Source organism: Tachyglossus aculeatus, chromosome 7 (genome assembly GCF_015852505.1).
Source record: "Tachyglossus aculeatus isolate mTacAcu1 chromosome 7, mTacAcu1.pri, whole genome shotgun sequence".
Lineage (NCBI taxonomy): Eukaryota > Metazoa > Chordata > Mammalia > Monotremata > Tachyglossidae > Tachyglossus > Tachyglossus aculeatus.
In genome coordinates, this window is record NC_052072.1 from 57548790 (window position 1) to 57564007 (window position 15218).

Consider the following 15218-nt stretch of genomic DNA (forward strand, 5'->3'; position numbering starts at 1 on the left):
AAAACTGATGCAAACTCTTTTAAAAGTGTGACTGCATTATTAATGCACACCCAGTGTAATTGCTTGTGTGAATGCCTTTCCCAGAACAAACTTTCAAGACTCACGCTCAGCACAAAAGAAATAGATGATTATTATTTTCTTTACGTTTCTGATCTCAGTACTGAGAATTGTAAAAACAAACTACAGCGTCTGAATCTTCAGGATCTTCCTTCCCTTGCTCATGACATGATATCAGCTTACTGCCCTGACTAAATGAATAATGAACTTGAGAATCAGGAGGAAAAGCTCATTGTGGGTAGGGAACATGTCTACCAACCCTGCTATATTACACGCCTCCCAAGTACTTGGTAGGTACACTGCTCTGCATACAGTAAGCACTCAATAAATACAATTGATTGATTGATTGATAGATGGGTATGGAGAATGGACACAGTTACTGCAGACCTGTGGAAGGGCTGGGATAAGAACCCAGGTCCTCTGACTCCCTTGGCCATTCTGTTCTGCATGCATCTCTCCACCCTTCAAAACCATCCAATCGCTGAGCACCCATCTCCTTATAAAGCAAAAATTCCTCATCATCTGCTCTAAGGCACTCATTAATGTTCCCCCCTTCTAAATGTCCTCCCTCCTCTCCCTCTACAACCCAGCCCAAGAGTTTTGCTCCTCGAACACCAATTTTATCATTGTGTCTCATTCTCTGTCTCTCTTTCTCTTCTGCACTTTCCATGTGCCAAGCATTGTTCTAAGGGCTGGGGTAGTTACAAGGTAATCAAGTCAGATGAAGTCCATGACTCACATAGGGCTCACAGTCTCAATCCTCAGTTTATAGATGAGGAAACTGAAGTAAAGAAAATTTAAGTGACTTGCACAAAGTCACACAGCAGAGATGTAGCAGAAGATGGATCAGATTCAGGTCCTTCTGACAACTAGACCCATGTGCTCTATCCAGTAAGCCTCTCTCCCCTTTCATATCTGACACTTCCCCCATCAAAGCACTTCTAAAAATCGTATCTTTCTTAAGAAGGCTTCCCTAACTTCTCATCTCTCTATCCTATTTTCCCTCCCAACTACATCACTTATGTATTTGAGCCCTAATAACTTAGGGCTTTAGGGTACCCACAATACTACCTCTTCCCAACAACACTTCTGTATACATCTTTGGGAAGCAGGATGGAGTTGTGAATAGAGCCTGGTCCTGGGAGTCAGAAGGTCATGGGTTCTAATACCGGCCCCTCCACTTTTCTGCTGTGTGATCTCAGGCAAGGCACCTAACTTCTCTGTGCCTCATTTACCTCATCGGTATTGAGACTGGGAGCCCCATGTGGGTCAGGGACTGTATCCAACCTGATTTGTTTGTATCCACCCCAGCACTTAGTAGAGTGCCTGGCACATAGTAAGCCTTAACAAATACTATTATTATTATCCTTATTCGTAGTGGCATCCCCCCTTGCAATTTATTTTAATGCTGTCTTCCCCCCCAAGATTGTAAACTCCTTGAGGACAGAACCATGTCTAATTTACTATTCCAAGTGCTTAGCACATTTCCTCCCCACACAGTAAACACTCAACAGATACCTTAGGTCAGTGAAGGATGAACAATTTAATTATTTCTTTTCTATTCCCAATTCACCAAGTTTTTCATATACCTTTTGTCTGAGAAGTGATATAACAAAAAAAGCCACAAAACAAAAAACTCATCACTCCACATCCTGCTGAAATTACATCCAGCTAGCATTATGCCATCACCACCATTATCAGCATTTTACTAGGTACCAAGTGCTAGTAACATTTGATAAATTAGAAGATATGGGCCCTGCCTGGGAGGCCTTTTACAATGCAATTGGGGAGGAAGGCAAATAGAAATTGTTTGCAAAGAACAATGGAAACATCTAGACAATGGTAACAACTAGGTAATCCAAAACAATGGTGCTTCCACAAAACTGGAAAAAATTGGTGGCTGATATAGTGATTGCTGTAGTTGAAGCACCCTGCTGATTTTTGTTTTGGTTTCATGTGTTCCTTCTTTTCTGTTGCTTAGTGTTTTATTGCTTCATCATTCCTTATTTGTCAGCCTCCCCACACATATTTTTAGACTTGAGGCCCCTGTGTATTTTTCCCATTTGTTAATACAATGCTCTGCACAAGGTAATCAATAAATACTACTGCCGCTGCTACTACTACTTCTAACTTCTAAATACAGATCAAACTTGTCCAGTTTTAGTTTTGCTCCAGAGTCATGGGGTCAAGATCCCAGCCGAGGCCTTCAAGCACTTAGTATGGTGCCAAGCGCTTAGTACAGTGCTCTGCACACAGTAAGTGCTCAATAAATACGATTGAATGAATGAATGAAGTCCATATTCCACAAGGATAACTGGGAGCGGCCTCCAGTTTCCGTTATTTGGATTGTCGTCCCCTCATCTCCTTTGCTGAACACACCTGATTCAGGAGCCCCCATTCTGTTCCTCAGAATTCTGTGGCATGGTATAATGGGAAGCAGCATGGCGTAGTGAATAGAACACAGGCCTGGGAGTTGGAAGGTAATGGGTTCTCATCTGGTGTAGTGGATAGAACATGGGCCTGGCACTTGTCTGCTGTGTGGCCTTGGGCAAGTCACTTAACTTCTTCGTGAGCCCACTGTTGGGTAGGGACTATCTCTATATGTTGCCAACTTGTACTTCCCAAGAGCTTAGTACAGTGCTCTGCACAAAGTAAGCGCTCAATAAATACAATTGATTGACTGATTCAGTTACATCATCTGTAAAATGGGGATTAAGACTGTGAGTCCTATGTGGGACAGGGACTCTGTCTTCCCCGATTTACTTGTATCCACCATAGCTCTTAGTACAGTTCCTGGCACATAGTAAACACTTATCAAATACCACAATTATTATTATTCACTGCTATTTGGATTCTTAGCTGTTCACCTCTAGTCTGTAAGCTTTTTTTATGGTATTTGTTAAGTGCTTACTATGTGCCAGGCATTGAACTAAGCACTGGGGTAGATACAAAGATAATCAGGTTGGACACAGTCCATGTCCCACATGGGGCTCACAGTCTTAATTCCCATTTTACAGATGGGGTAACATCTGTAACATAAGGTAACAGGCATGGAGAAGTTAAGTGATTTGCCCAAGGTCACACAGAAGACAAGTGGCAGAGCCAGGACTAGAACCCAGGTCCTTCTGACTCCCAGGCCTGTGTTCTATCCACTAGGCCACACTGCTTCCTTTGTGGGCAGGGAACAATTCTATCAACCCTGTTTTATTGATCCCTCTCAAGTGCTTAGCACAGTGCACTGCTACAGTAAGTGCTCAAATACCACCAATTTATCACCTGCTTCACCTGCTTTTCCCCTAGTCTAGGGGGAAAGAGCTTGGGCCTAGATGTCAAAGGACCTGGGTTCTAGTTCTGGCTCCACCATCTGTCTGTTGTGTGACCTTGGAAAGTCACAACTTCTATGTGCCTCAGTTCCCTTATCTGCAAAATGGGTATTCAATACCAGTTCTCCCCATAGACTGTGAGACCCTTGTGGGACCTGTATCTACACTAGCACCTAGTACAATTTTTGGCACATAGTAAGGGCTTAAATATGAAAGTAATAATAATAATAATAACTATTATTATTATTATTATTAAAGGGTCTTTTTCAAGGTGGAGAATTAGCAAAAAATTAGCAAAAAAGTGTCATGGTTTACCTGATTTAGCATTTATTACTTAAAAGCAAAACCAACAAACTTCCTTCTTCAAATGCCTACTGGACTTGAATCGCGTCATACTTCTTCTTACCTTCTTCAGCAGTCTCAAATTCAGGTGGTTTGTGACCTGCTTTGAAACAGTCCAGCCGAGTCCTTAGTTAAATACACAAATGTACTTTTCCCCTGACATTTCAAATGAATTCATGCACTGTTGACCTAGACATAAAAGCTCTTAAAAAAAAAATCCTTAAACTTCTCCCACCCAGCTCCACAACTTGCCTGCTTGTGTGAACTTCAGCAAGCCTCTTAGAGTCACTTTACAGATGAGGAAACTGAGGTACAGAGCAGTTGTACTACCTTTGATTTTTTTCAAACTGCCATTCATGGAATAATATAGGGAGTCTTATCTCTCCCCCCTGCCATGATCCAGAAATTCAGGATGGGAGTACTGTGATTATCACCAAAGACCTAACTCAGGTCCCTGTGGGAAAGGGTTATTGTCCACACGAGGAAACAGGAGACACTGCAGAAGCCAGGCCCAGATGGACAGACAACCAACCAGAAATCATCTCCTCAATCTAGTTTCCTTATACCTGCCACTTCTCCCTCTTTCTACCAGATGTAGTTTTAAAGAAATACGATTGTTTGTGTAATGGGTCATTTCTTCACCCTCTGGAAGGTCTGGAATCCCAATTTCATTCATTCAATCATATTTATCAAGCACTTGTTATGTGCAAAGCACTGTACTAAGAGTTTGGAAGAGTACAATATAACAGACACATTCCTGCTCACAACAAGCTCACAGTCTAGAGGGGGAGACAGATAATATTGATTAATTAATTAATTAATTACAGGTGTATATATATGTGCTTGGGGAGGGGAAGGAGGAGGAATGAAGGAACAAGTAAGAGCAGTGCAGAAGGGAGCAGGAGAAGAGAGGAGGGCTAAGTCAGGGATGGCTACTTGGAGGAGATGTGCATCAAAAGGGTTTTGAAGAATGGGGGAGCAATTATCTGTCTGATATGAGGAGGAAGGAATTTAGAAGGCTTATCTCCTGGACTCTGTTGGCACCAATCAGTGGCATTTATTGAGTATTTACTATGTGCACAGCTCAGTACTAAGCACTTTGGAGAGTACAAGAGGTCCAAACTCTTTGGAAGAGGATGCTGTTGCTTGTTAACTTCTGAATTGTTGCCAAAGTGAACTCAAACTCAACAACAGTAGGAATAAAGAATTAATAATCACATATTCTTTGAGGACCCTCTTGGTGCGGTGCACTGTGCTAGGACCTTGGGAAAACCAGTAAGAAAGTGACCTGTCCCATGCCCATGAGGAGCTTACACCCGAACAGAGGAGACCAACATCTGGGCAAGTTAAAGTTGGCCCCAAATATGTAGGCACAGCTGGAATAATCACGGGGAGACTGAAACACAGACACAAGGAGCAGCTGGGTGGCTGTGGCAGTTGGGAGCAAAGGGAACACACTACTGGAAAAGCAGCTTGGCCTAGTGGATGGACCACAGTACTAGGAGCACAGGACACCCCTCACATCCAAGCCGTCACCAAAACCTGCCGGTCTCAGCTCCGCAACATTGCCAAGATCCGCCCTTTCCTCTCCATCCAAACCGCTACCCTGCTCGTTCAAGCTCTCATCTTATCCCGTCTGGACTACTGCACCAGCCTTCTCTCTGATCTCCCTTCCTCGTGTCTCTCCCCACTTCAATCCATAATTCATGCTGCTGCCCGGATTGTCTTTGTCCAGAAATGCTCTGGGCATGTTACTCCCCTCCTCAAAAATCTCCAGTGGCTATCAATCAATCTGCGCATCAGGCAGAAATTCCTCACCCTCGGCTTCAAGGCTCTCCATCACCTCACCCCCTCCTACCTCACCTCCCTTCTCTCCTTCTACAGTCCACCCCGCACCCTCCGCTCCTCTGCTGCTAATCTCCTCACCGTGCCTCATTCTCGCCTGTCCCGCCATCGACCCCCAGCCCACGTCATCCCCCAGGCCTGGAATGCCTTTCCTCGGCCCATCCACCAAGCTAGCTCTCTTCCTCCCTTCAAGGCCCTACTGAGAGCTCACCTCCTCCAGGAGGCCTTCCCAGACTGAGCCCCTTCCTTCCTCTCCCCCTCGTCCCCCTCTCCATCCCCCTCATCTTACCTCCTTCCCTTCCCCACAGCACCTGTATATATGTTTGTACATATTTATTACTCTATTTTACTTGTACATATCTATTCTATTTATTTTACTTTGTTAGTATGTTTGGTTTTGTTCTCTGTCTCCCCCTTTTAGACTGTGAGCCCACTGTTGGGTAGGGACTGTCTCTATATGTTGCCAACTTGTACTTCCCAAGCACTTAGTACAGTGCTCTGCACACAGTAAGCGCTCAATAAATACGACTGATTGATTGATTGATTGAGTCAGAAGGACCTGGGTTCTAATCGCAGCTCTGCCACATGACTTTGGACAAGTCACTTAATTTACTTGGGCTTCAACTGCCTCATCTATAAAATGGGGATGAAGAGTGTAACCCCAATGTGGGACAGAGACTGTGTCCAACATGATTAACTTGTATGTACTCTAGTGTTTAGAACGGTGCTTGGCACATAGTAAGCACTTAAAAGATAACAAAATAATAATAATTATTTATTTTACAGAGCTGGTGCCTGGGAGTCAGAAGGACCTGGGTTCTAATTTCAACTGCTACTTGATGGCTGAGTGACTTTGGGCAAGTCACTTTATTTCTATGGGCCTCAGTCACCTCTTCCGTAAAATGGGAATTAAGACTGTTAGCCCCATGTTGGACTGTGTCCAACCTGATTAGCTTGTTTTTACACCAGCGCTTAGTACACTGCCTGGCAGATAGCATAAGTGCTTAACAAATACCATGTAAAAAATAAAATAAAGACTATCAGGGTTGCAAGGCAAGCCTATCAGGGAACCTCTGCCAATGGGATTTCTCTTCCCTTCCGGTGCAATTGGGGCTGTTTTATGGCCATCAGAGGCCAGGGTGGAAGAGCAGAAAGAGTGTACTGAAGGAAGGGTTGTACGCACTGCAGTGAGAAAGAGCTCCAGCCTAGGTGTGTGTCAGGAGACCTGGGTTTTAATTCTGGCTTTGTCTCTTGCCTGGTGTGTGATCTTGGGCCAGTCACAGAACTTCTTTGTGCCTCAGTTTCCTCATCTGTAAAGACAGGATAAAATTACCAGTTCTCCTTCCCTCAGACTGTGAGCATCATATGGTACAAAAGATGAGTCCCTTATGATTGTACTGTCTACCCCGACATTTAGCCTAGTGCTTAGCATAGTAAGCACTTAATAAATACCACAGTTATTATTACTGTGACCAGAATCATGGGGCGGAGGGGGGGGGGGAGAGGGGACCTGCCCCATCTATTTGGCCTCTCAGGGAAGGCCAGTAACATACTGTTGAAATGAGCCCAAAAGGAACTCTTCCTCTCTGTCACTCCCCTACTCCTTGCTGTGGAAGGCTCTTTGGCAAACACCTTCCTCTGAGCTAGTTCCTCTGAAGAACTCGGCAAGAAAGTCAAATCTAGTGGAAAAAGCATGGGCCTCAGAATCAGAGGAACTGAATTTTAAACCTGGCTCTTTCTTTTGGCTGTCTGTGACTTTGGGGAAGTCACAACTTCTAAGTTTCCTCATCTGTAAAATGTAGATTCAATACCTGTTTTCCATCCCCCTTAGACTGTGGATTCCCTATGGGGCAGAGTCTGTGCCTGATCTGATTACTTATAAGTACCCTGGTGTTTAGTACAGTGCTTGGCACAGAGTAAGCACTTCACAAACACCTCAATTATTAGTAATGGGAGAATTGAACCAAGTGCATGATGCTCAGAATAAAACTCTTTTAGAATTAAACTCCAGAGAACCTTGATTACCAGGGTCTCGTTCCTTTGAAGAACCTGACTGGAAAGGCAAGTCCACGGGGATACATTTGCCCTCAAGCACTGCAGCCTTCTGACAACATAAGGATCAACAGAAGGGACAAAAACAACTCACACACACACACATAAAAACCCAAAAACCCTCCACATAGGCTGATTCTCTTCAGTTTAGCGAAAAAAGATGCTGATTCTCTGCAGTTTGGTGAAAAAAAGGCAGTGATGGGGAGGTGGCAGAGCTGAGACAAATCCAAGTTTCAAACTATTGCTCTGGTTTAACTACCCGATTCGGGTAAAATTGCCACACCTTCTAATCTATTTGTAGACTAGCATGTGGAAGGATAATTTTCCTCATTGGTCTAACACATATTTGATGCTGACACACCAAACTGAACTCATTTATTAAGGAAAAATATGACAAAATGAAAGGGGTAAAAGGGATTGCACATTTCAGAAAGGGGGTGTGGCCATGTTGAGAATGCCAATGTGATGAGGGGTGGGGACTGGGGGGCAGTATGCCCAATTTGAGCAGGGCAATGCAGAACAAATGATTTGTGATGTCTGGACTTACTTTACAGGCCATGTTCCCCATCATGATTTTCCATCATATTCCCAAACCAGATTGAGGGAAATAGGAAAGATAGTCTGAGATTGCCTTAAACGGGGGTTAAATATTTCCTGCTGAAGGAGGCCAGACATTATGTTGAACTATATCTCCCATGGTGCTTTGCATACTATAAGCATACCACTGGATATCATGTGAGCCCATTGTGGGCAGGGATTGTCTCTATATGTTGCTGAATTGTACTCCCAAGCACTTAGTACAGTGCTCTGCACACATTAAGTGCTCAATAAATACAACTGAATGAATGAAATGAATGAGAACCAGCATGGCTAAGTGGAAAGATCACATGTCAAAAGCCTTGAATTCTTTACCAGTTGCCTCCTGTGTGACCTCGGGCAAGTTATCATGCACTGGAGGTTGTACCCCCTAATAATTTTGATGCTCAACCTATCCCCACTGCTCTCCCATACATAGCCTCATACTCTGTTGCATCTCCTTACCTGTAATTTATTTTAATGCCCGTCTCCCCTTCTAGACTGTAAGCTACTTGTGTGCAGAAATCTTGTCTACAAAACTCTATAGTACTGTACTCTCCCTAGCACTTAATACAGTGTTCTGCCCACAGGAAACACTCAAAATATACCATGGATTGTTTGAATTTTTTAGTCTCAGTTTCCTCATCTGTAAAAAAAAAAAAAAGGGGGAGGGGGATTAAATGAATCTGAATACCTATTCTCCCTTCCTCAGACTGCAAATCTAATGTGAGACAGGAACTGAGTCTGATTTTACAGCCAATCCCATTTAGTATGCAATAGGTAGGCATTAGAGGAGCAAAGTGTGTAGGATGAGTTATAGTAGAAGAATAGCGAGGTGAATTAGGAGGTTTAGCCAATGGTAAGACTGACATTGTTACCCCTCTGATTCTGCCTAAACTCCTTTCAGTGAGTGACTTCACCTCCAGGGATTGTTTTCCCTGATCCACTAATTACCTAAAGGATGAGTGAGCCGACTTTTGCCTCTCCAAGTTTCATAATAATGAATTCTGAGCTGTCACATGGCCTAGAACAACATAAATATTACTGTAAAATGGATGAACACATTCAGTCTGAAGATCTGGTTTAGTGATTCGAGGTGGCTCTATTTATTACACTGCAAAAAGAGGAGTGTGTTTAAGCTGGCTCTCGAGCTATATAATATAAAACACAAGGAAAAAAAAAACCAGTTGGGTGAGACAAAGCCATCAGGAGAAAGGTCTGGAGGGAATGTATCAAGTGAAAAATAATTTGTCCACAGGGAATGATAAATAAGCATTTTTCTCTAGTTGTAATGGATAGTCGGTGGGTTGGATGTTTTTCTTCTGAAGAGGGCAATCAGTTGTCTCTCTGCCACTTTTTATGCTCAGTATAGTGTCTGGCACAGTAAGAGCTTAACAAATACCACAATTATTATTATTTTGTTCAGATATCTGGAGCATATTAAACCCTAGGAAGAATACATTTTTGAAACTGGCTAAGCAATTGTGATTTGGCATGATGGGAAGGAGAGAATAGTGAGGAGAGGGAGGGAGTCCAATAATGGAAAGAAAAGGAAAAACATACAGGAAGAGGGTGAGATTATGATCTGGAGAAATTCATCTCTTTTCACTGACAAGAAAAACGAGACGAACTGTGATTAGAACAAATGAATTCTGGGAAATTCTGAAGAATTTTTTGAATACACTCTGGGCTGGTCAGTAAAATCTCTCAGTCCAATAGGGAACATTTTAGCAACAAGACCCCAAGCCACCCTACATGCTCATTAAATTAACAGCAGGAGAGCCTTGCTTTGGGAAACCTGGAACAGTTGAGCCAGAAGCCATTATTACTCTTTCTTTACTAAATGAAATAAACTGGAAATCATTCAAGTCTCAATTAAATCTGAGTTAAGTTCTCCCAACAGCAAAAATCAATGGCATGGGGCATACAATTGCTAGCTTTTACTGGGAGCAAGTGTCATATACACATGAGGCAGTACATACTGGTGTTTATACTTAGCAGCAGCAGTATTTATTTAGCACTTACTATGTGGCATTTAATAATAATAGTGGCATTTGTTAAGCACTATGTGCCAAGCACTGTTCTAAACACTGGGGGAGATATAAGGTAATCAGGTGTCCCACGTGGGGCTAACAGTCTTAATCCCCATTTTACAGATGAGAGAACTGAGGCCCAGAGAAGTTAAGTGACTTGTCCAACGTCACAACACAGCTGATAAGTGGCAGAGCCGGGATTAGAACTCACCACTCCAACTCCCAAGCCTGTGCTCTTTCCACTAAGCCACGCTGATTCTCTGCAGAACACTATACTAAGCACTTGGGAGAGAACAATACAACAGAGTTGGCAGATGCATTCCCTGTCAATGGTAGCTCAAGAAATCATGAGGTTTTGGAGGGTACTGTCACACACCTCATGCCCAAGCTTCTAACCTTAATACAAGAGGTTCTGTCTCCCCTTTCTAGACTATAAGCTCCTTGAAGACTGTAAGGGAAGGGATTGTGTCTATGAATTCCACTGTATTGTACTCTCATATGTACTTAGTACAGGGACGCTGCACACACTAACTGCTCAGTGCGTCCACTGATAAATGAAATATATAAGAACATAAGGTCACCCAAGAGCCCAGTGCATATCACTGGATTGTACTCTCCCAAGCACTTAGTACAGTGCTTTGCACATAATAAGTGCTCAATAAATCAAATGAATGAATGAATGATTTGGGTAAGACTAGAGTGACCCTTACTGATCCTGGGTACTGAGATGCATGTGACACCATGTGTGATAAATTGGGCCCCCATGTAATATCATCATGCACAACATTTTGTGGAAGTTCACTCGAGTCCATCTGAGAGAAGCAGTGAGGCCTAGTGAATGGAGCATGGGCCTGAGAGTCAAATGGACCAGGGTTCTATTCCGGGCTCCCTGTGTTACCCTGGACAAGTCACATAACTTCTCTGTGCCTTTGTTACCTAATCTGTAAAATGGGGATTAAGACTGTGAGCCCCACATGGGACATGGTACATTTAAAAACAAAACAAAAAAAGAGTCCATCCAATTGAGAGTGCTTCTCCTTGGTAACTCCTGACCTATCCACTTGCTTCAGAGATTGTGAGTTGCTTTCTTAGGTCCCTGCTAACCCAGGCTCCACTTCTGAGCCACAGAACTCAATGTTGGGAGACAAAGTAGAGGTGGCCAGGAGCTTAAAATAAAATATCCATAGCGGAGTGGCCCTCTGAAAACGGTGGTCCCCGAGAGTGGAACCAAAGGATATTTGGAGGCATGTATGATGGCTTACCACCTGAATCACCATCCTCAAGGTTAGGGTTGTACCATCTGACATTTCTAATGCCCTGTATGGCCACTCACTGGTCTATAAAGTTATCAGTCAAGTGAAGTGTCTGATAATAATACCTGTGGTGTGTGCCAAGCATTGTATTAAGCACTGGGGGTAGATACAAGGCAGTTAAATATTACATGGGTCTCAAGTAGGAGGGGGAAAAAAATTATGGTATTTGTTAAGTGCTTACCTTGTGCCAAGCACTATACGAAGCACTGAGGTGGATACAAGAAAATCAGATTGGACATAGTCCCTGTCCCATGTGAGGCTCACAGTCTCAATCCCCATTTTACAGACTGCATTCATTCATTCAATCATATTTATTGAGCGCTTACTGTGTGCAGAGCACTGTATTAAGTGCTTGGGAAGTACAAGTCAGCAACATATAGAGACAGCCCCTACTCAACAACAGTCTCACAGTCTAGAAGGGGGAGACAGACAACAAAACAAAACATGTAGACAGGTGTCAAAATCATCAGAATAGAATTAAAGCTATATGCATATCATTAACAAAATAAATAGAATAGTAAATATGTACAAGTAAAATAAATAGAGTAATAAATCTGTACAAATATATATACAAGTGCTGTGGGGAGGGGAAGGAGGTAGGGCAGGGGGGAAGGAGGTACCGTGGTGGGGAAGGAGGTACGGCAGGGGGGATGGGGAGGAGGAGAGGAAAAAGATGAGGTAACTGAGGCATAGAGAAGTGAAGTGATTTCCCCAAGGTCATATAGTAGACAAGTTGCAGAGTCTTAGAAGCCATGATCTTATGGCTCCCAGGCCCGTGCTCTATCCATTACACCATGCTGTTTCCCAGGAAAGGTACTGGATCCCCATCTGGCAGATGAGGGAACTGATTTTCAGAAGTCAAGTGATTTGACAAATGTGACACAGCAGACAAGTAGTGGAGGCAGGATTAGAACTCAGGTACTCTGACTTCTAGACCTGTTCTCCTTTCAATAGGCCACACTGCTTCTCCATTTTTGACTTGTAAACTTCCCAGCATACCAAGTAATTCAAAAATGAGGAAAGTGCATGCAACCCTCAATCACACACACTCTGTCCTGGAAGATTCCATTTCCCAGGGGGCCTTGTCCTCCCACTGTCAAACGACACAAAGATGATGTCAGGAACAGCCCAATAGTCCATCCAGTCCAGGGTTCTGCTTCAGAAGATGTCAACAGGTTGCTTGGAAAAACTGTGTTATAGACGATTCATTGACATCTGTCCTTTGGACGTACCTCTAAATATAGTGTGGCCTAGTTGAAAGAGCACAGGCCTGGGATTCAGAGGTCTCCTGTATGACACTGGGCAAGTCACTTCACTTCTCAGTGCCTCAGTTATCTGTAAAATGGGGATTAAGACTGCAGGCCCCATGTGGGACCGGGACTGTGTCCAACTTGATTACCTTCTATCTACCCCAGCACTCAGTACAGTGTTTGGCACATGGTAAGCACTTAAAAAACACCACAATTATTACTATTATCATTATTAACTCTTGGAAACTTCACATGTCTTTTAACACCTCTAACTTTTCATTCTGGAAAGGAAAATGTTGATAGGGAACTTGATTTTAGTTCACAAAGTCATGAAGGGGGAGAATAGAGCCAAGACAATTCTTATTCTCCAAATTTCATACCACCAGGACAAGAAGAGTGATTCAAAGGGCTAATCAAACCTCAAATCCCAATGGTTCAATTCCAATTTATACAGAGTCCTGCTATACACCTGCCCCTTTCTACAGCAAATATCTTAAAGGTGGGAGACAGACTCTTTACTTAAATACTGCCTGGGTCCATACCCCTGCCCCTTTCTACAGCAAACATCTAAGAGCAGGAGGTAGACTCGACTCAAATACTGCCTGGGTCCCACCATGCTTATTTCTATAAATTAGATAGTAACTATGCTTCAGAGCAATCTAGGCCACTCCTTTAAAGATGGTGATTCAGTTGACTTCGCCAGGAATCTCTTGGTCCTTGGAAACTTTCAAATGAGTTCTGAAGGTTTGGTAAAAGGGATGCACATTTAAATTGAGCATGAACTAAATCAGTTAAGACAGCAAGCTAGAATTCTGACCACTGACCTATTAGTTATGCAAGGTTAAATATTTGGTTGACATAGTTCAACACTACCTCCGTCACAGCACTCCGAAACTATGCAAGACCCACAGAAATTCCCCTTCAGGGCTAACACAAGCTCCATAGTAGTTGAGCAGCAATAAAACCCTCTGTCTGTATGGCACTGAAGAGGTTGTTCTCAAAAAACACTAAATATATTAAAATATCTTTCTCTCCCTAATTGTTAGACAAGGGAGTGCCACAGGACGAGTGAGAAACTACATACTCCTGAGGGTTATTTCCCTGGACCACTTCTGTGAAGAAAATCCATGGGATCTAGCTTTTATCCTCAAAAGACTGTAGACAAATCCACTTGATGAAGAAAATATTTTCAGAGAGAGGTTAGCATTATTCAATTGAGTAAATGAGCAAATCTAAAAGATATGCCAAGGCTTCAATTAGAAAAAAGTGTTTAATGATGGAAACCAACTGGATTATAATCTTCCAAGTCAGTGCTAGAGCTGCCCCTTTCAGGTGGTAGTTAAAGAATATTCCAAGGACCTTTCTGCACCTCTCAGTGAGTCAATTCTCTGATCAATCCATCAGTGGTATTTCTTGAGCATTTACTATGTGAAGAGCACTGTCCTAAGCACTTGGGAGAGTACAAATGAATTAGTAGACCCTTTCTATGACCATAATGATCTCTGTGGAGTTTTCCCACTGACCTCAGTAAGCTTTGAAAATCAGGTCAGATGCAGTCCCTGATTCAGTTCAATAGTGGGGAAAAAACAGGCATTTATATGTTCACTGTAGGTGGTCGTACAGAGGTTAAAGTGACTTATCCAAATACATATAGCATATCAGTGGCAGAGCTGGTACTAGAAGCCAGGTCTTCTGACTTCCAGTCCTATGCTCTTTCCACTGGACCACATTGCCTTCTTGTGTGTTTTCAGAGGGAGCTTCTTTCAACAAGACAAGCCTGTTTGGCTGGGCTGCCACATTATTAAAGAAGTTTATGTGCATGTGTGAGGCATACGCATAAGTTTTCCTTAATGCAAGATTTCACAAAATGCAAGAAGTGAGGAATTTAGCAAGCTAGGCAATAGTAAAGTATCATTTCAGCAGGAAATTCACCTCAAACTCCTTACTGCCCCTATACCTACATACATATACTCATGGGATTGATACAGGTCTTTTGATAACCACAGTGCTTTTTTTTTATTTTCATTCATTCAATCGTATTTATTATTGTGTGCAGAGCACTGTACTAAGCACTTCGGAAAGTACAATACAACACTAAACAGTGATAATCCCTGCCCACAAGGAGCTCAGGTCTAGAGGGGGGAGACAGACATCAATACAGATAAATACAATTTGAGATAAGTGCTGAGGGGCTGGAGTCCGGGACAAGCCAAGAGAGCAAGTCAGGGTGATGCAGAAGGGAGAGGGAGATGAGGAAAAGTGGGGCTTAGCCTGGGAAGGCCTCTTGGAGGAGATGTGTCTTCAGTAGGGTTTGAAGGATATGCTGTACAATGGAAAAAACAACAACAAAACAATTTCTTGGAACAAACCATTTCCAACACCTCAAGTTTACTGATGTGCTTGCAGTTCATTCCCCAAACTTCCATT

At 42.9% G+C, this 15218-nt stretch overlaps 1 protein-coding gene across 3 annotated transcripts in view; it reads right to left on the reverse strand.

Annotated features, from left to right (window-relative positions):
* SH3BP4 (SH3 domain binding protein 4) overlaps positions 1 to 15218 on the reverse strand; it is a 157602-nt gene that overhangs the window by 68787 nt on the left and 73597 nt on the right. Inside the window, exon 1 of one of the 3 annotated variants that reach the window (XM_038748914.1) lies at positions 6751 to 6774. The exons of the other annotated variants lie outside the window; for them this stretch is intronic. The gene's annotated coding sequence lies outside the window, so the exon portion shown is untranslated. Of the gene's footprint in view, positions 1 to 6750; positions 6775 to 15218 lie in introns of those variants that run through there. 3 annotated transcript variants of the gene reach the window in all.